General features: G+C 38.6%; 1 long non-coding RNA gene across 1 annotated transcript in view; it reads left to right on the forward strand.

The window, feature by feature from the left end:
* The first annotated feature begins 1,569 nt into the window (after nt 1-1,569).
* Nucleotides 1,570-23,204, forward strand: part of LOC126237159 (uncharacterized) — a 132,647-nt gene continuing 111,012 nt past the window's right edge. The window contains exon 1 of the long non-coding RNA XR_007545043.1: nt 1,570-1,674. This is a non-coding gene — a long non-coding RNA (uncharacterized LOC126237159). The remainder of the gene's footprint in view (nt 1,675-23,204) is intronic.

Raw genomic sequence — 23,204 nt, forward strand, 5'->3', positions numbered from 1 at the left:
AAAACAATCAAAATTTTAAATACTGAACATTTTTATAAATCATTGCCTCTGACAAAATCATATTTACTTACTTCTTTTGCTTTATTGAAATAGGTACTTGCCATTCTTGACAATTTCAAAAAATTCCTGATATCTGTAACTACAACTTACGTATTTCCCCTTGAACGAACATCTGTTGTTGACGCGTGTGAGCTATGGATATTTCTTTTCCAATCTTTCTAAATAAATATATATCCGCTTAACGTCGTTTAGTAGCTGAATTAAGCATTATTACAATCTTATTCATATTCACCAACAAACAACTAATATCGACTATCGTCTATTGCCAATGCGTAATTCCTGTTGGTTCGGAACAGCAGTTACTATTAGCTCAAAAGTAATGAAGTGCTCATTGTTGACGCAACTTATATCTCAAAGCGTTGTGAGTAATGCATATAGTATACTGTTTAAGTCACTTTGACAATTGACTTACAAATAAGCTACCAATTTAAATAAGGCAAATTCTAAGTTAAATGCGTTGTCCTATAATAAATAAGTAATGTGATGTATCGTAATGTGATTCCGACAAATGTATCGTAAGACAGATTCATACTTCAGTATGCTGACAGCGACACACGTTAATTCACGTAATTTCAACAAATGAGTTACATGTACGGTATAAGATATATTGGCAGAAAAACATTAAATACGGAATTTTAGCGTCCCGTACAGGGTGCACACTGTATAAATTTTTGAACTCTCAGATATGGAAATTCCCTTGTATTATGGGCCGGTTGCAACCATAGTTTGGAAATGCATAATTTCTTAAATATGAACGCTTGCCCGTACGAGTGGCTGAAAAACATTTGGTTGCTGACATGATGTCAGTCATTGCGTTGGTCCTCCTCAACAGAGTGTTTTAATGTCTTTCAGTTTCACAATAGTCTAGGGTCACATTATTATAAGTATTAGATTGCCTGCAGTCCGTTGAGTTGTTCGAGTTGTTTTGTTCGGAAGTTTTCCGTCCACTCTGTGTAGCGCATGTTCCTTAATCTCAGGCTTGTGAACCGTGCGAGAATTTCCAATGCTTACTTTTTGGGGCGGTAGACCATCCATGTCCATAAGATGCTGTTAAAATCGGCCGAACAGCCGGCAGCTGGTGCTGTGTGACGCATATATTTTTCAACATGCTGAGCACAGATTCGTAGGCTACTCCCATTTGCGAAATCATGGCAGCAATTATTGCCGTAGTGTCACTTCTTGACTATAGGCTTTCACTGCTTAACAAATGTTGGAAAAGAGAAAAGAAAATATACTGATTCATTCGCAAGTATAAACAGCACTAAATACAAAGGTAAAGTCATTTCTGTAAGTGGTATGGCACCAATTTGGCTACGGCAGGAAGTGGGTGTGTATGTGTGCGGGAGTGGGGGTGGGGGAGCGTGGTTAAAAATAGCAATGGCAGACCAAGACTTGACTACAGTACGTGATTTCAAATGGATGGAGGTTCCTTTAGCCACGGAGATAATATGAAGAGTCCTGTGCAGAACAGACCAGTATGGAGAGCTGCATCAAAATAGTCTTCAGAGAGTCGATCACAGCAACATTGTTACGAACATCGTGCCAGTTAGAAACTAAGCAGCACAAAGGACAGACTGGAGCCTCGGTGAGGATTTGCGTCTGCAGTTGGTGCTGGTATGTATTACAATGTTACCACAATACTGCCTTTTAATTTCGGCAGGTTATTAGATTGATATTTATGTCTTGTAATGGGCTAGATGATTAAGCTTTCGACTTTGATGCGCAGCTATTCGACCAGTCCCTTCAGATCAACTCGGTGCGCACACCCTGTACTTTCCCCACGCCTCCCCACCACTTCTCTGCTGATGGCGTCACCTCAAGGACACCCGCGCTTCGAGCGAACAACAGCCGTCAGGTTCTCTCCCACTTGTTCGCGTTTCAAATACCACGCGAGCGCTACCCATTTCATACGAGATTTGTCTCCAATATTTGAACGAAATATTAAATACTTTAAGACTGGCGCTACAGAACACTTTCTTTTGGAAACATTCGATTGCAATGCACAAATTTCGGCAGCGTTGTTTGGATTTTACGTTTAGGGAGGGATTCCCAGTGGCCAATGCCTATGAATGTATGACGTGATGTTTTACTAGGTAAATGGTAACACATGAGAGAAAGTGGTTCATGCATTTGGGTAGGTGACTTAGAGGTACTACATAAACAACACAACTATAAAGAAACAGAATGAAACGTTATAAACACATATGAAAGGCGAATTCATTAAGATATAGTGTTATTATTAATGTTATAGCCCTCATTAAGTGCTCATTACTCATAACTTTTGTAGCCCTTTCATAGCCCTAAGGTGTTATTCTTCCATATACGAACAGGTGTTCACCTACCATTGAAAAGTATGACTGCATGTTGCTTTTTTTCTTGTAATCGGAGTAATGTATACAGGATTTTTTTGTTTTCTTTTTTGTTCCATACAGCATTCGTAACCATAGTAAGACTCGGTATATCTTCGGATACCCATAACATTGCTAAACACTAAAATCACTTCAAATAACAGCAAAATAAGATAAAATAAAAATCGTAAGAGCAAGTTATGTTGTTTAGCAAACTGTTATAATAAACTGAAGCACGAAGCTACTAACAATTTTTATTTACAATTATACCGTTTTTGGTCAGACGTTCTGTATTTAATGCATTTCAGTACTTATCATTCAAATATCACAATATCATGAGCACATACCCTTCCCTTGCACTCTGTCGTTTCCCACGGCAGTAACGGCGCTACTAAAATGTATCCTTTTACGAGCCAAAGTAAGAGAATCATTAAGTTAGATGCAGTCAGTAGGGGAACGAAATGCAAAGCGTTTCCAACATTAATATTTAGGAGAACGGGGCCACTCCGGTTTACCACAGCGGTAAGAAAGGATTTCTTCGTGTATCATAATTATTTTCAAAACACTGTCGATATTTTTAAATTGGACCATTAATTATACAATGACTCTCCAATGAACATTTATATGGAAGGAAATTAGTTTTAAAAAAGATCCCATATCACAAAAGAAACGAAACCTTTGTAACTGATGATCTAATTTGACTTAACGCTGTGTTTAACACAATTTTTTTTAGTAAATAAACCTAGAACTAAAGGAAAAGAACAGATCCAGGGAAACAAAACTCAGAAACGTGCTAAATGTAATACGGTCGGCTGACTTTTAGATGATGATATAAATAACCTTCATAGTTCCATCTACTGTTACCTGCAAACGATGCTTATTTCTTAACGTAAATGAAAACACTGATCAATATCCTCTACTCACTACTGCTAACTGTACCTGCAGCATCTCTGCGCTAAACCATATAATCAAAAAACTTTCCTTTTATTACTGGGAGAAGTCCATTACGCTCACTGGAGAAATCGTAAAAATTGTCCAAGGAAAAATAATGAACAGAGATCACTGGTTTTAGATTAATCTCTGTACAACCAGCTACTAGCCCGGTAATTTCCATCTAAATTACTACCAATCTGATGTAGTCTGATTGTGCCTGCCAGAGATACTTATAGTATATGTTTCTTGCCACAGTATAACACGGTGGCCACGAGATGTCGCTAGTGGCAAAAGAAAATACTTTTACCTTTTGATCTCACATAAGCTTATTACATCGGATTTTTCAGCTTTCTGGACAGGAACAAAATGATGTATTTCAAAATTAGCGTAAAAAATAAAGGAAGAATTCTGCTGTATCATTTCGAATCTGTAGTGTGACATGGACATTAACAACCTGATCAGAAAATGTATTATGCTTTATTTCTCTTCTGTTGGCATTATTGGCTCAAAAATGCCACTACTGACGATAAAAATTAGGTACGTGCAAAGCACGTATTCAATAACTATAGACTGATGTTAATACTAATCGATTTTTCAGTCTAAAGCGAAATACTGTTTTATGTGCCAGTACTTGATATAGGAATTTTTGTCCATCTACAATACAGTGAACGACAAGAACATGCTGGCACACAAGTTTGTATTGAGGAACCAGAGTTCATCAAGCTGTAGTGGTCACTTGTCTATGAATGTAGATATTTAGATTTTAGTTCACCAGTTTCAGCAGCTATTTTTGAAGAATACCGATGTGAAGAAGTAGCACACTAGTTGCGTTGAAAATAGTTTTTTTTAATGCAACTACTGTACTATTTCTTCATATCGGAAATCTTGTTATTCCATTCACACCGCCACCCTTCAGTACAATCACACTTTTTCTTTGTGCTATATATACTTGCACACAGTCAAAAAGTACTAAGACTGCTTCAAACAGTGAAAGTGGAATATCTTTCAGCACATGAAATCTTTGAAGCTTCTAGTGTGACACGAATGAACGCAGAGTGCTGGTGATAATGTGCATACTAATTCTTTTTAATACATAACATAGAAAAGATGCGGAACGTCTTAGAATTCCCTACTTCAATGACATTATTGTCTAATTTAATCGAAAAGTAATTTAACATGTTATACATACCTTATTAGGTTCCTACCAAATAAGACCGTATTAAGGTAAACATTTAAAAGAAGTGATTTTTATAACACCGTAATCGCTCGCCATGAGCGGTCTCAAGATATTACGTTTTAAAAGTTATTTGAAGTCGATTTGTCAAATAGGTTCGCATCCTCGCTGAAAAAGTATCAAGCTTACTATAGCAGCGCATACAACTCGCTTATTTACCTCAATTTGCAGCTCCGTGAACTGTTTTTTAGGGCGAGAAAGAGAAAACAGCTGGATATTCAAAATGTATGCATCTTAAATACACAGAAATTACTATACCTTCACACTCCTATAACAAACAAGCGACACAATAAAATATTCGATAGCAAGTATACTTGATATCTTTGGAGAAGATATCAATTGTACTGCATTCAAATACTGATTAATGAACAATTTTTGTCACATACCAGAACCTTAACAACAATCGTTTAAAAATCTCATATGGTACGCAACAAAAAATGTAAATATATGAATATCAACAGATTTTATGCCGATAACTGAAATAGCACATTTTGTGTTACCTTTTAGTGAAATTTGTGATACAAGGTTGTCATCGCTGGGAAACATGTTGGAACAGTTGCAAGACTTCTGATTGTTGTTGTTGGAAATTGTCTGCATTTGTAGATGTGTAGCAGCTCTGTTCGGAACTTGGGGTCTGCATCAGGTAAGAATATTGCGTGTTTTCCGAAACGCTAAAGTAGTGCGGAGATGATACGCTACATTTGTATGTACTTCTGACAAATGTAACTGCAAATTAGAACTGTTGATATTTTTAAAAATATCGTGATTCTAATATATCGATATGTGAAAAGTATCAACGTAGTGCTTCGATAAGTCTTAAAAAACTATCGATTTATCGGCTGAAATATATCGACGTACTGGCCTAGAAACAACGGGCTGCACATGGTAAATATACTGCCAGTTTTAGAGCTGTAAATTGAATCATTGATTTATTATTAAATATTCTGTACGATCAATAAGCTAGCGGCCTGCTTATACCTCTCAGAGCAAGAACTGAAAGGAAAACGATGCACCACTTTGCTATCAATGGTAATTGTATGTAAGCGGCACAATAAAAGCAGACAAATTGTTCCATCGTTCGGTTTCTTCAGATATCGGATTTGTCTGGAACACTTCATATCGGCTTCCCTGCTTTTTCATTTCTGCAAACGCCAGCGAACTAGCAGTTGTAGTGGCAAAACTGAGTGGTGAAGCTAAACGTTGCAGTTTATGTTGGTAGCGTTGAGCGCCGATGACGTCAGCATTTCCCTTCAAACGTCTCCGCCCACCGCAGATTCCAAATTTGTCATTTAGATTTTAGTTCACCAGTTTCAGCAGCTATTTTTGAAGAATGCCGATCTGAAGAAGTAGCACACTAGTTACGTTGAAAATAGGTTTTTTTTAATGCAACTACTGTACTATTTCTTCACATCGCAAATCTTATTTAATTCACACCGCCACCCTTCAGTGCAAACACACTTCTTCTTTGTGCTATACATACTTGCACACAGTCAAAAAGTACTAAGACTGCTTCAAACAGTGAAAGTGAAATTATGTTATACCACAATTTCAAATATTTGCCGAAAATTGCGAAAATTATAATATAAAATAAAAATATCTGCACCCGATATTTCCCTGTTGGCATAGATATATCGGTGAAGATATATCGCTGATATATGGCAATATCTTTTGGGTAAAATGTCGATATATCGATATTGTATGGACAGATCTGCTGTAAATGCTGAACGAGAAAGAACTCTCGCTATGTAAGCTGTCAAAGTTAGTTGCGCAACTGCACTGTTTTGAAGGTCTAGGAACAACAACTGAGGACTTTTATCGATCAACTGTTAAATACAGATAGAGAAGTTCGCTTAAAGTAGTAGAAACGTGTCCTCTTTAGACGACGAGAAAATCAGTCAACACAATGACTGTATATGTACACAAGAGCGGCGGATTGGATTTTGACCGATGGCGGGTGGGGGTGGGGGGGGGGAGGGATGTCACTCATGTTAGTTTCGCACTGAATAACGAAATTGTTGTGAGATATCGAAATAAATTGTTCTGGATACACTTGCTGAAACCTTTTACATGTATTGTCTTTATAAACTAATACTGAAAATAGACGTCTGTGCCGCACGGGCTAGCCGGGTAGCCGCGCGGTCTCGGGCGCTTTGTCACAGCCCGCGCGCGGCTCCCTCCGTCGGAGGTTCGAGTATTCCCTCGGGCATGCGTGTGTGTGTTGTCCTGAGCGTAAGTGAGTTTAACTTAGATTAAGTAGTGCGTAAGCTTAGGTACCGATGACCTCAGCAGTTTGGACCCGTAAGACCTCACCACAAATTCCCCAACGTCTGTCTTTCTGGTTAGCGGGACAGGATGTGAACTAGATTTTCTGGGCATGACCTTCTACGTGTTCCACAAACTCTGCGAAGGGCACTTTCTTCTTAACATAGGAAATCTTTCCCTTTTGCTGATTCTCTGAGAGCCTCGGTAAGTCAAGAGCTAAAGTGGATATCAGAAAATGGGACGCTTTTCTCTGAACGACGACCTCCACTATCTGGAGCACTCTATGCGGTATTTGCTTCTGCTGTGCATCCCAGAAATTCTCTAGGTTTATCAACAATGTCGTTTTTGTCTTTTCTTTCTTCAGAAGAAGGCAGCGTAGAAGTTTCACTTTACTTCGTCTTGAAGATAATCCTGTGCTACCCCTTCATTTTTCCATGGTGTAATAAAAAAATACATACAAAACCAGTTACTCGGAGAAAGAATCTGAATTGTTAGCCCCAAGTGGGGTTCTCTGTTTTATTTATAGTGCCGACTCATGCCACCAATTAAATTAGCAATTTTATAGACGCGTTTCTAGTCGCTTTCCATTTCAGACACAGCAGTGCAATCATCTTGGAAGCGAAAAGCAGTTATGATAAACACGCACTGCTGCTTTTTTTTAAATTAACGTTCTGAACAGTTTCTGTTAAGTATAATCTGTTTTAAAATCCGCTTCACTGATACAGCTGTACTTAAAGAAGCGTAACTAAGGAAGAATATCGATGAAGGGTTTGGTGGGAGAATGATGACTAGGGGCGTTGTACGTTGACCTCGCTGTCCTAAAATGATTCACGAAGTTACATTTGGGATCGTTCTGTAGAAGATCTGAGAACCAAATTCTATCATAACTCATGCTGTTGTTATCTTATTAATATCGGCTGGGAGATGCATGTGAAAATAAGCAAAATGAGAAGTTCAACATTATTAAAAAAGTTAGAATTTCGTTGGTGAATCAGGAATTCTGTTCGCCGGACAAATTCCGGGTCTTGTAATTTCACCTTTGTTGCTACTTGTGGATTCCTGACCTTCCTTTATTTACTTTAGAAACTTGTTCAGCAGTTTGAATACAAATTACCCTTGAGTGTTACTTGTTTATAGCTGAACGCCTGCATCTTAATATAGCTCACCGCTTGTAAACAGACTGATAAATGGTTAGGCGCATGAACTGTGCACACTCGTTATCCCTATTGAGGTTGTCCTACTTATCAGCTACGTGTAGTTAACGCTGATTGTAAACAATGATCTGTCGGTAAGTCATAAGAGGATCGCCTGATAGTACTCGCGATATACAGGGTGATCAAAAAGTCAGTATAAATTTGAAAACTTAATAAATCACGGAATAATGTAGATGGAGAGGTACAAATTGACACACATGCTTGGAATGAATTGGGGTTTTATTAGAACCAAAAAAATACAAAACTTCACAAAATGTCCGACAGATGGCGCTTCATGTGATCAGAATAGCAATAATTAGCATAACAAAGTAAGACAAAGCAAAGATGATATTCTTTACAAGAAATGCTCAATATGTCCACCATCATTCCTCAACAATAGCTGTAGCCGAGGAATAATGTTGTGAACAGCACTGTAAAGCATGTCCAGAGTTATGGTGAGGCATTGGCGTCTGATGTTGTCTTTCAGCATAGCCAGAGATGTCGGTCGATCCCGATACACTTGCGACTTCAGGTAACCCCAAAGCCAATTATCGCACGGACTGAGGTCTGGGGACCTGGGAGGCCAAGCATGACGAAAGTGGCGGCTGAGTACATGATCATCACCAAACGACGCGCGCAAAAGATCTTTCACGCACCATCTGTCGGACATTTTGTGAACTTTTTTTTGTTCTAATAAAACCCCATGTCATTCCAAGCATGTGTGTCAATTTTTACCTCTCTATCTACATTATTACGTGGTTTATTAAGTTTTCAAGTTTATACTGACTTTTTGATCATCCTGTATATCTGCGAGCGCAATTACTTGAGAGTTCTCGCTGTTTTACTAATGAAGTTTCTCTCAAACAGAAAGGTAGCAGAATCATTGCAGGGCCGACAAGAAACGAGTGGCTAAAACTAAAATGTTCTATTGGTGTGGCTATCGTTATTTATGACCTCTGCTTTTTTGTTTTAAAAATAGTACGACTCATTCATGAGTACCACGATCTTGTGAAGAGAACTGATGACCACGCTGTTTAGCGTTCAACAATTTTAAAAAAATGGTTCAAATGGCTCTGAGCACTATGGGGCTTAACAGCTGGGGTCATCAGTCCCCTAGAACTTAGAACTACTTAAACCTAACTAACCTAAGGACATCACACACATCCATGTCCGAGGTAGGATTCGAACCTGCGACCCTAGCGGTCGCGCGGTTCCAGACTGAAGCGCCTAGACCGCTCGGCCACATCGGCCGGCTACCAGCTGATATCATAACATCTGATGGTACGTGATATCATAACATCTCATGGTACATGGTAACAAATGCAATCCTTTTTAATCGTTGAAAAAAAAATAAGGGCTAGCACAGATACACCAATTTGTACCTAAGCGAAATTTTTACATAATCTTCTGGTTTTAAGATAGCTAAATAGCTTCCACATGGTAAAGATGACCATCATTTACAGTGAGATAGGTCGGTTATCGGGGACTTATTAGTATTTCGTTCTGTAATGGTTATTTAAATATGAATAAATTTGAGAAACATTCAATTATGTGTATTAAAAGAATGTAGAAAATATCTGATACGTTTAATGACAGTGGTATGTTTCATACATTTTGAGATAAACAGCATGGTGTTTGTAGAAAAATTTTCCTAGACTTGGTGTGGTTTTTGGTCCACATTGTGAATACTACTGTTATAGGTCGTTGTTATTTTCTGGAATAGTATTAAACTCAAAGCAAAAATCATGTGCTAGTATCTTAAAATTTTATTTTATCGGATAAAACTCAGAAATAAAAAAATAAAGAATCACAGTATTTACATCTAGAAAACAATTATTTGCAAATTATTTACAGTAATAAAAAGATCACCTCGAAAAGAGAATATCGTAAAAGATGAGGTAATTCCTTTCAGCTAGGCATTAACATGCCACTGAAATAAAAGAACTCACTTTTACTCAACAGTGTAGAAGATCTACTTTTCTGACTGTATCCTCCCATTTATAATCTAAAGAAACTTAAGTATCAGGCCTTTAGCAAATTCTCCAAAACTTTCCACGCGGCGCAGGTCCTTCCTTGTCTGCAGCAGGAAGTATCAGACAATCCCTGGATTCTCCTCTCCTCTGTAACTAACAGACGCTAAGTCATCCTCTTTCGTTTCTTTCTTCTGTTGCTATTAGCAAACACACTGCTCAATGAATGGATGTTTCAGTTTCTGCATAACCGAGAGTCCCTCCAAGTACTCAGGCAGGATTCAGTTGAATCATCAACATAAGCTTTCTTTTGACGTCCAAGAATGTTTTTTGCCATTATTCAGAATAAATGTCAAGCTCTTCATAGCTCTGAAATTTCCTCATACGATTTTAGTTATTCACTGAAGGTACACTTCATTTCCTGAAACATGAAATGACATTTTGCTTCACATTTGTGTCATGGTTTCAGTTAATTTTTGTTTTTTAGAAGAGAAGGAAAAGTATTTATTGGACTTGTAATTATTCCTTGATGAAAGTGATCCGTTTATAATCTGAAAACTATCTCTTTCACTCCTTTGTCAACTATTGGAGAAATATTAAGTTTCATTCACTGGTACTTGATTAGCATTATAGTAAGCCACAAATGCTTGCTTCCCAGATATTTGTCTCGTATCTTCTTGGCAACAGATATGGAAGTTCCTCCCATGCTTGTCTTGCCAAGGAAATATTGAGCCAAAACATACTCGAACTGCCTCTAGGGGAATCTTCCTTACACTCAAACATTGTTGCAACGTGGTTAATATTCATTCTAAAACAACTGGAAAAATCAAAAATTCCTCAAGGTGTCCGCCTGGAAAAAATCTAACCTCCAGTGGATCAGTCTTACTGAGCAGGACCAATTTCACCCCAGTTGTTAGTAGTTATGGTACAGACCGTCCATAGGAAGGTATGTCAAGCTCTCCATGGGAATAGACAATCAGTTATACGTGCAGGGTGCAGTCCATAATGATTCTGTTAAGTTGTATTTTTCGATGCGACGGTAATGGCGGTGTTAGTGGGTAACTGATGTTTCATATTACTTAAACTCTACTACAAATCTATAATACATAATCTACGGCTGATCGCGATAATGCTCACACGAAAGTAATAGGTGATTTAAATCACCATCCGAAGTGTCGCATGGTCAATGATGCACGTTAGAGCTATCGGACGTCCAGTTATGTCCAATTATGATGTTCTGGGGGAATGCATTTGAGTCACATCTTTTTTTTTTATATTGCAGCAGAATCACAGGAGTAGCAAAATTAAAAATTACCGTCGTACTCACCAAGAAGATAGACCGGTAATATTTAATACGTTGGTACAGACGTTTACATGATTCTCTGCAGATCACCATAGTACGTGGAAGTGGGTATCTTTTGTTCTTACAACAAAGTTTCTTCCCATCTGTTCACGGGTGGGACGTAAGAAGAGCGATTGCTTATATGATCCTATACTAGTATTTATTATCCTAATTTTATGTTCCATCTCCCGATATGTAGGGGTTCGAACAATATTCGTAGATTCCTCCCTCAAAATTCTTGGAATTTTTTTCTCTGGGGCTTCACGTGATATTCAACGCCTTGTCTGTCAGTTGACATTTCTGTGACGCTCTTCTGAGAGACAATAAAGCCTGAAGCCATTCCGGCTGCAATCCTTTCAGTAGATTGCGTAGCCGTTCCCTGTTAATCCGAACCTGTTACGGCTCCCGTGGAATCGAGTAAATACTCCACTACAGATCGTATAGACCAGGGGTAGTTAACCTTTTTCATCAACCACCCACTTTTATATGTGTTAGTAGAATATTCCTAGTCACACACCGGTTCAACAGTAATGGTGATTTATAAAGAAGGGAAGTAACTTTACTGTACAAAATTTATGAAGTAGACTCACAGTAAGCTAAAGCATATAATAATAATTATCTGCCAGACACTTTTATGTCCAAATTTTATGAAACTTCCTGAAAATCTTTTTAAAGTCCCATTGCCTAGCGCCCAACGAGAAAACAGAGCATCAAATAGTGGGCTGTAGTGAACAGGTTGACAACCGTTGGTATACATAGAGGACTGAATGATGACGTCAGCGTAAGTATTTAGTAACATCAGTCACCTGTTACATCGTCAAGACACTGTTGTGCGAGGGTATAAGTAGAAATGTGGCGCTGTTGGTAACATGTGAGTTATTGTCGAAAACTAATGCGACCAAACATTAGAAGATTAACACATATGTTAAACTGCAATAACATCAGGTTTATTGACGCTAATTTCTTAGCTTTCACGTTTATTATCTGCATGTTCATACGCCAAACGCTCAACAAAATGACCTAGCAAAGAAGTTTTCTGCTCTGCCAATCAAAGTTGTGTAGTTTCAAATATACGCCGCACAAAATAAAGGTAATTAGATGACTGTTGACAGAGTTCTCGCAACATCGTTTTCTTTCTGTTCTCGTTTTATCGAACATCGCTTTATTTAGCCGAGTTCCGCCTATTTTCCCTGTAACTGGTCAGAAATAATATGCTTAAGCAGTAGTTTATTTGTCGATTCACTAGGAATATATGCGTTATAGTATTCGAAATATTATTGAACTTTATTTGGCAAAGAAATCCTCAATGAATCATGATCTGGCTTACTCGTTCAGCGTACTTCGCAATATGTGGTACGGTAGTCGACACAATGGGATTAACAGCTGTATCGAGTATTTAAAGTATGTGGAGGCCCATTGCTATGCTTCCAAATTGAAATAAACATAAATTGTTTCTCTGCATCACTAGGCAACCTCCGACTGATAGTAAGTTAGTGTTGCAAATCTGAAAAACATTGCTATCATAAGAATAAGACGCAAAACTGGGTGTCAAGGGAGATTATTTACTACCTTTATTCGAACACTTTTCTAACGACGTTCCCAATATTCGATAATTAGCGGAGAAAAATGTTCTCTTTATCATCATAAAGATTTAGCAATGAGCGTTAATTGGTTACTTCAAAGACAATTGAATGCTTTCATCAACCTGAAGGCTGATTTGAACATCACAGTGCTTTACTAGGCATTGCCCTGTTGTAGACAGTATTTCCTCACCTTCCTCCATCCTTTGAACTGAATTTACCCATGTAGTTCCAAGGGAACCTACACTTAAATGGGGGCTCCAAACCATGTACAAATTCCCCATGTACAAATCATTCCCAGAAGTGAAAGAAGCGACATGTGATAGAAGAAAATCGGTACTGAACGAAAAGGCTAAAGGTAAATAGGTAAGTGGCAATATAATTATGTTTCAACATGGCACTAAACGGTTTTTCATTGAGTAAAACAGAGTTTTTTTTATCAACGCTTTGCTGTGATAAATGCTAGTATAACTAGTATCCCCAAAGCGATGGATGAATGATCCACAACGTGTCACTAAGGAATTGCTCTTATAGAAAATTCCCAAATAGCTTAAAAAAAAGCACGTTTATGCGACTTAAGGTGTGGCTCCAGCACCTTTGAGAAGTACCTAAAGTACACATTTAAAGCATGGAAGACTAGAAAGCTGAAAAACTAGTAGTATAAAAGGTAATTGCACTTCACACACTTATACGAATTATTCAATCAACGTACAAACACTTGAGCAACATTTTATATTTCTTATTCTTTATGTTATACCACGAGGTGTAATAGGTGCAAACGCTGTGCGTGTTTCCAAGTGTTTTAAGACATACCAAGCTGAATAAATATTCCTTTCAAATTTTAGTCATACTTGAGTTTATAATTTTGCATCATGTCCCCACAGTCATACGACTGATTATAAGTTGCACAGCTAGTATATTGTGACAAAAGATGTTTGTGTTCAGAACCTTAAAATTATAGTGTGTTGTATATCTAGTCACCAGTTTTGAGGGTCGCACATGGTGCCTCAACCCGTGGCATCCGACACCTGCCTTCGGGAAAAGAAGTCGTCCTAATACATCCTGCTTTCTTAAGAAAGATGACCAAAAGACGTCAACAAATACAGAGGAACATATCCCCAATAATGTATTTCCGAGAATTGTACTAAACTGAAAAGAACCTCTCGTCTGTATTTAAACAAATATGAATAGGGCCCTAGAAAATGCAGATCCCGCTCAGAACAGATAGTTTCAAATCTATAATCAATCACAGACTACTGCACTGTAAGATAAAGTTGTACATTTGTGGATTTCAAGAAGGCATTTGATTCCATTGACAGGGAAACTCAAGACAAAATAATCGAAAATTTTGTATTTAAACTAAATTGGCAGAACTTACACTTATACATTTTAACACTGAGTTAGGAGACAAGTTCCTTTCCTGTGCATTAGAAAAAAATCAGCAAGAATTTGAAATGCAAATTAATGTAATATCAACCTTTACCAATAAAATTGAGAAGAAAGAAACGATGTACTGGAGTAAACTGCCTGGCATTTGCAGATCATTTTGCTGTACTATCTGAAATTGTAGCAGATGCAGAAATACAAGAGTCTCTCTAGAAAAAATCAACTTAGTCACTAACATAAAAAAATGTCCTATCATTTTTTTAATTTTTTTTTTACAAGCTCTGGTCAAATACAAAAGGTCAGCAAATTCAGTTATCTAGGAGAGATAATTTAGGAAGATGTGTTACGAAATATTTGCCATAAATGAAAGAATTCACAAAATGGAAAGGGCATGTGGAATAACAAAAAAAATTTAAAATAAAAACTGCATATCAAGCATTGCAAAAACAAGACCAGAATGCATCTATGCAAGTGACTATCTCAGCAGTGAATTATGAATTGGACAGACTAGATATATTAAAGAGAAGATTCGCGAGGAAAATTGTAGGTCGTAAATAAGCACAGAAGCCGGGAAATTAAGAAGCAATGATGAAATGTATCAAAATACAAAAACATATACAGAAACAATAAGGATAAGAATGCTCTAATTTTTTGGACATTTATATAGGACGGCAGACAATAGCCTCGTAAAGGAAATATTGAAGCATCTCTGGGAAAATATATTAACAACAAACTGGATCTGAAAAGTTAAAAAAGATTTTAAAAAACACAACTTAAAAACAGAAGAAGTAGCATAAATAGATAATATCAGAAGGAATGTTTTAAATTAAAAATGATTGCAATACATATGCGGTAAGACAACAGGTGTGTAGTGAAAAAGGGACATGGTGAAAATATGAAAGCATATTGGAGGAAAAGAAAAGAGCAAATGAGAAGGATTTTAAATTGTCACGTGGTCTCTAGTTGTCTAGAAACGGAAGGGGAAAAAAAAGTAATAACCGTTGACAGTATTTAATGCTTCCTGTACACGTGAATAACTAAGACTGCAACATGTCAGAAGGAGACAGAAAATCTCAGTCTTTCTCTCTGTCGAGCCGCACAAAAATGCGTGTACGTTCACGATACTCCCACACTGGCTACACGCGCCACGAGTACATATCGGCGCTGCGCCCACAGGCGCTGACTGCCATAGCGACGAGGGAGGGGATGACCTTGCGCGCGCACAGCGTCCTGCTCCTGCGCAGAAGAGCGCGTCCCGGCAAGTGGGGCCGTCTAGCGCCGCGTCAGGGACGTCACGGCCGAGCTCCATCGTTTCTACCCGTTGCCGCAGTAGGCTGCACTGCCCGGAAGGGGGAACGAGAAAAAGGCGTGACGCTAGCGTTTTACATCACCTGTAAGCGTCATACGACAAGAGGCGTCGTGAATTCTGTCAAGTATTGCAATCTCTCTTTTTCGGCACTACACAGAATAAACTTGTTGCAGGTTGACCCTGTTGCGAGACTAGGTGCACTCACTTAATTGCAACATAAAAACACAGCGTAACTCATACACCTCCTTTACTACCAAAATAACACCAAAGAACATCCATCCAAGATACAACATAAGTCAGAGACTGCGCCAAAGATAATAATTACAAATGGCTATCACTCGCACATAGCATTACACTGCACGTAACATTTCACTTCAACCCTTTCAGAAAAAAACAACAAGAACCAGCCACTTTTTATAATGCTATTTATTTATTTAAATAGCGCCGTTACCGGTATCGAACCGAAAGGTTCATCTTCCGACGGCTAGTTCACGTTACAATACATTTTACATTAGCTTTCACTTTTTATTTTCCCAAATGATGAAATTTCCTTGGGGTGGTGGTGTCCTACAACGAAAACTTGTGTTCTTTTATTACGTTTATCATATACATAAGAAAGATATTATCTTTCGCTGATGGATGTTTTACTATTGTTTTTTTAACCGGACATGTTCCACCTATTCGTATTACGCATCGTCAGCTGTGTTAACTATACATATTTTTTGTGAGATATGTATCATTTCTAGAAGCACATTTGCGTTGTCTTTCTATTCACACTGTTTTCAGTTACAGAGTTGTGATTTAGCACTTACTTTCACGTCTCCTATTCTTATTTTCTGTCCATTGGCTGTTGTGTAAGCAATGGATGAACACAACACAAGTTTTCAATTAACACAATGAGGGAAAGCCAGGTTATTTCCAGTGAAACGTCTAACTGATCATACAGTCAACAGAAAGCTTATGATGTGTTCGATACGTACAATATTGCAGTGTCTCTGTTATTCTGAATTACAATGCAAAGTTACTTTGGACATGCATGCATGCAAACATGCAACATCGCATTTATCCGCCGACATTGGGCAAGCGACTTTCAAGTAAAATGTCTCCCCTGTGTGGGAATATGAACAACGTTTTAATTTTATCTACTGTGTTTCTTGCATGACGGTATTACTTTCGTAATAATAAAAAGCAACCACCTTCACCTACAAATCGTGATTTTATTAAAATGCACGATGTATTTCGAGTCCTGGGGGCTCAGCTCCAGCTGCTTTGACAGTCTGCATCATCTTTTCGTTTCATGTAACTCTGGGCTGTTTCTAATAGTAGGTGTATGCTTTTGGAGAATATATAAGAATAAACTCTATTAAACAGCACATTTGTAGAAACGTTTTGACACAGCACATTTTCGAACACAATTCAGAACAAGCCGAACAGCACATTTGCAGATACATTTTGACACAGCACATTTTCGAACACAATGCAGAACAAGTCGAACAACACATTTGCAGAAACATTTTGACACAGAACATCACATATAAAAGTAAGTGATAAAAAAAGTCGCAATTCCTTAATTGAAAACACTATAAACAGAATATAACCCAAATTTACTACCAAGAAATGCTACATATCTCATAAGAAAATGTGTCTAGTTAAACAAATATGTTTTTTATAGACAACTGACGATGCCAACAGTGTGAATAGAAAATTAATCCAAATGCGCTATCTCATAAAAAATATCTCTAGTTGAATATCTCTTTTTTGTAGACACGTAACGATGTCAATAGTGTACCCAGAAAATTAACGAAATTGTGTTGAAAAGAAACATACCATAACAAGAAAGGTGTAGTTTAACAATTGTGTCTTTTTTTATATACTGCCAGTGCTATCCAACACAAATGATGAAACGTTTGGTTTAAAACAATAATAAAAATGAAATTGTAAAAGACAGATAATATTTATTGTTATCTACATAACAAGCAATATTGAAGGGACAGCTCATGAAGAAATGTTGCAGGTATTAACAATACTTCCTTCTTTTGTTAAAATCTGGTTTAGTACCCCACGAAAATGCAACTACTCGTAATATTCCACGCACCACTTACTCCACTTTCAAAGAGTACTTGTGGATAAAGCCTTTGGTTGCCATCCTTGGCGCAAGACGGATTACTTCGGCGATTCGTTAAGAGCACCCTACGTCTCATGCCCACTCAATATCAGTCGTGTAATTTTGAAGCGTCACTGGACTGTGCCCATTCGAAGTCAGATTTCAATATTGTTTTATAAGGTAGAGTTTAGATGATTGCATGTTGTGTATGTTTGACCCAAAAATGTCGTAAGTGGGTCAATTTCGGTCTCTTAAAATAAACTTATCTTAAAATAAACTTCTCAGACTTTTCCCCTCTGGACACCGCTTCACGAGGAAAGATAGTATCAGCCCACCCAGCCTATTTTATTAATAAAAAGTCATTTTTTATATTTTCTTTGCCTTAGTCTCTGTTAATTCTGTCAGAGACAGCAAAGGAGTTGGAAGAGCAGTTAAACGGAATGGACAGTGTCTTGAAAGGAGGATATAAGATGAACATCAACAAAAGCAAAACGAGGATAATGGAATGTTGTCGAATTAAGTCGGGTGATGCTGAGGGAATTAGATTAGGAAACGAGACACTTAAAGTAGTAAAGGAGTTTTGCTATTTGGGAAGCAAAATAACTGATGATGGTCAAAGTAGAGAGGATATAAAATGTAGAATGGCAATGGCAAGGAAAGCGTTTGTGAAGAAGAGAAATTTGTTAACATTGAGTATAGATTTAAGTGTCAGGAAGTCGTATCTGAAAGTATTTGTATGGAGTGTAGCCATGTATGGAAGTGAAACATGGACGATAAACAATTTAGACCAGAAGAGGATAGAAGCTTTCGAAATGTGGTGCTACAGAAGAATGCTGAAGATTAGATGGGTAGATCACATAACTAATGAGGAGGTATTGAACAGAATTGGGGAGAAGAGGAGTTTGTGGCACAACTTGACTAGAAGAAGGGATCGGTTGGTAGGATATGTTCTGAGGCATTAAGGGATCACCAATTTAGTATTGGAGGGCAGCGTGGAGGGTAAAAATCGTAGAGGAAGACCAAGAGATGAATACACTAAGCAGATTCAGAAGGATGTAGGTTGCAGTAGGTAATGGGAGATGAAGAAGCTTGCACAGGGTAGAGTAGCATGGAGAGCTGCATCAAACCATCTCAGGACTGAAGACCACAACAACAACAGTCTCTATTTTACCAAATTCAATTTTGAAGAATTATATGCAACAGAAACCAAAACTGCATGAATAATTGTAACGAAAATACGTAACATATTGTTTATCTTTATCACGTTTTCATTTATTCAAAAACCATATTTCACTGTAGTGGATGATCTTGCTTTTGATAAGAAAGTTTTTCAAGATATGGTGTAATAGCAGAAACAGAAACTCGAAGTTCGTTGCTTACATTTAGCCCAGATCACGTAAATTCAAGGCTTTGTAAAGTCCGCAGCTCGTGGTCGTGCGGTAGCGTTCTCGCTTCCCACGCCCGGGTTCCCGGGTTCGATTCCCGGCGGGGTCAGGGATTTTCTCTGCTTCGTGATGACTGGGTGTTGTGTGCTGTCCTTAGGGTAGTTAGGTTTACGTAGTTCTAAGTTCTAGGGGACTGATGACCATAGATGTTAAGTCCCATAGTTCTCAGAGCCATTTGAACCAAGGCTTTGTAAAGTGTTTGAAATGAGAAATGAGACACTCTCTTTCTTAAAGGAAGTCACTGTTTCAGCAACGGAGATTTTCTATCTAAAATGGCTTAACTCACTGAAATTCTTACGTGATCTGGGCATTTAATTTTGGACGGGAGTTGACTTAAAAGCTGCCAAAGCCGGAAAGCCAGTCTCGCACAAGTATGTTGCCGCAAAAATAATCGGGATCTGCATTACATTTTGGCTCAGCGTTAGGAGTGGGCTGCTAATATGTATCCACAACTCTATCAAAGGCACTGCATAAAATTTACTCGCACGTGAAGTATCACAATTGAGATCAATAAGTTGTTCTTCCTTTTGATATTTATACGCGATGGACCAGGATCGGCGACCGGTCTACCCGACAGGAGGCCGTAGCCACACGACATTTCATTTCAGTTTGAATGAATGTTTGAATGAATCCAGTTAAATTTATCAAAATCGTCGCTGAAATGCTTTTAGAAGTGAATTTTTAGTGTTGCAAGATGATGGTGAAGGTAGGCTTTTATCTCTATTGGAAGTATCGGATTATCGGCGTTCTCTAGAAGAGACACTACAGTAGGTAACGTATCAAGCGCGCTACTTCCCGATCGGTTTTGCCACAGTGATAAGTTCTTCATGAACGCCTTCATTTTTTTGTTCAAAGGTAGTTCAGGTTCCTGATTACCATGAGATGAAGTGTTAAGAATATTTAATTTCTCAAAGAATTTCAGTAAGATAAGTCATTTTAGATAGAAATTCTCCGTCGCTGAAACAGTGACTTCCTTTAAGAAACAGAGTACCTCATTCCTCATTTCAAACATTCGAGCATTACTAAAAAAGAGTAACTGAGTGTGTTCAGCACCAATCTTCCCAAATACCACATTACAAAGCCTTGAATTCATAGATTTTTCATTAGTGATTAATTGTTTCTATATTTGCAGCACTTTATGAAGGGGTGGGCTAAGTTCTTTAGCGGCGAGAGCCTCCCGATGTATGATGCAGTGAGTTCGTACTGCATAAGGAGCTACAGCTTTATCTTTCCCTTGTAATCTATCATAAATTCCATACACTGAGCGCCTTTCATCAGTGCATACTTCAATGCATCTATTCCATGATATCCCGTTTTGAAAGGAGGAAAATATCGACTATATCAGAAAATCTTTGAGCTGTAGCTGTTTTCAGTATCGACTCCCAGAAAAGCACTTCCTCTCGAATATTAAACTCATCAGCGAAACGAAAATAAGAAATCATATGAGCATCTTAAGGTGGGTAGATCACGTAACTAATGAGGAGGTATTGAATAGGATTGGAGAGAAGAGAAGTTTGTGGCACAACTTGACTAGAAGAAGGGATCGGTTGGTAGGACATGTTTTGAGGCATCAAGGGATCACAAATTTAGCATTGGAGGGCAGCGTGGAGGGTAAAAATCGTAGAGGGAGACCAAGAGATCAATACACTAAGCAGATTCAGAAGGATGTAGGTTGCAGTAGGTACTGGGAGATGAAGAAGCTTGCACAGGATAGAGTAGCATGGAGAGCTGCATCAAACCAGTCTCAGGACTGAAGACCACAACAACAACATGAGCATCTTTATGAATGTCAGTCACTTCGTTCACTTGAAGTGCAAGACAGTTGTTACACAATTTATCTATTAACTGCCCAAGTAAATCGTCAGAAATGTCCAAAATTATTCTATGCACTATGTCATTAGAGATAGGAATACTTTTCAAGTGTTGAGCAAATGAATCACCAAACATTGTTGATACCCTATCAATCGCTGCTGGTAAAATCAAAGTTTCTGCAACCGTGTCTGGTTCCTATGCGAAATCTGGTAAGAGGCTGAAAGGACCTTGGAAGTCGCATTCGATCTTTTAACAAATTTCTTCCAGGAAGACAATAAAACATTTAGTTTCCTGACAAAATTCTTCTGTTTTTTTCATTAATTCAGGATGTTTGGTTCCACGATGTCTGTTTAACTTGTTAGGCTTCATGCTGTCAGCAACTAAAATGAGTAAATAAATTACACACTGCGGACGTTTTTCACCACTGATTGCAGTTTTCCGAAAAGCCTTGCGATAAATAGACCTCATTGTACCTTCTCCTTTTCAGCTTTGGAGTCTCTCCCTCCCCTCCGCCAGTTAATGGTCCACTGGTGTCTTCATGTCTGTCACTAACCAGGAAACGCTTCACATTGCAGATAAGTCAACGTCGCGAAGTTTGAAAGACGGCACGGAGGCGTCGAGATACTCGAGCCAAAACTAGCACTGCACGCAACCGCCCCCCACTCCTGCCCCACCCCCGGACGGTCGCGGACCACAGTTTGAGAACCAGTGGTATAGATCACCAGACTAGGAACTTACTCTTAGAGCAGACGGTATAGGCAGAGTAAGAGCCCGCAGTCTTTATTTGTGGCTTTTACTATGTGAGTGTTCCAAGTAACGCGTCTGTCGATTTCAACGCCTAAATATGTTACTGAATCACGTCAAGACGTGCGCCTGCATCAGATAGAGAGATGGTGGTCGTGCACTTGTAATTGGTAGTGAAAAATATAGCTTGATATCTGGTCTGATTAATTTTAATATGACACTACTGGATAATTTCGTCCAAGGCCTGCTGTAGTTCTCCGTGGCTAAAAAGAGGACAACGACCGTCCTTGTAGATCGCAGTTTCATTGGCGTAAAGTGCAGTTTCGACTACGACTTGTTTAGGTATGCTATTTGTGTGAGGAGAGTTTTGCACAGCGCCTAGCGCCGAACCTTGTTGTACTCTTACGACAATTGGCCGTATCTTGTTTGAAAGAATATCATTTCTTACAATGAACTGCCGCTTTGTAAGGAAGGAACCGATGATCCACATTATGTGTGCAGGACATCCGAGTTGGTCTATTTTGTAGACTATAAAAGGACATAGCTCCAGATGCAGCCAAAAGCTTTCTCGGTATCTAGAAAGACTGTTCCAGTAGTCTCTTTTTGCCTTGACCTTACAGCTATGTTTCAACAAGCACAGTGATTGTTGGGTGGTGGAATCCTCGGTGCGGAAACCACACCGCTACGCCATCAGCATGTTACTGTCTGTGAGGAATTCCCGGGGGGGTATGAGGTTCACCAGTTCGATAATTTTGCGGAAGCTTATTAGCAGGGAGATAGGGCAATAATTTTTTGGAAGGAATAGTTTTTGCTGTAGGAATAGTTTTTGCTGTAACGATTCATTCTGTGTTGGTGGAAGTGTACCACAACAATGGCGCAGACGCTTCTAGTGTCATCAAACAAATCTGAATGATGAAGAACGAAGTAGCATACCATAACTCTACGAAGACCGGCATATCACAATCGAGGTGACAGTGGAAAAAGTGAAAACAGGTCATGGATCCGTTCACAACACCCTACACGACGTTTTGAAAATACCAGATATTGCTGCCCGCTGGGTTCCGCTACTTCCCACACCATTCCAAGAAGCCCTTCAAACTGAGGCAACAGTGGAAATGGTGCAGTTGTTTCAGCCCAATCCAGATCACTTCTTTAGTCGCCTAATCACTAAGGACGAGTGCAGGTTATATTACTGCTCTCCTGAAACATAGGAGCAAAACAAGCAGTGGAAGCATGTGAATTCACCACTGTCGAAGAAGGGGAAGGTCTAAACATCATCAGGCAAGGTGCAACGTACTTTTTAAAACTGCCAATGTTGTCATGCTAACGCATTATGTTCGTAAGGGGAAAAGCCTTACAGGAGCGGACTTCGGAAATATCGTGATCAGGCTAGTGGAGTCCGTCAAGAAGTTGTCCAAGGGAGTGTTTTTGCTTCACGACAGTGCCCTAGCTCTTTCTATACAGAACACAGTCACACATGCT

Source organism: Schistocerca nitens, chromosome 2 (genome assembly GCF_023898315.1).
Source record: "Schistocerca nitens isolate TAMUIC-IGC-003100 chromosome 2, iqSchNite1.1, whole genome shotgun sequence".
Lineage (NCBI taxonomy): Eukaryota > Metazoa > Arthropoda > Insecta > Orthoptera > Acrididae > Schistocerca > Schistocerca nitens.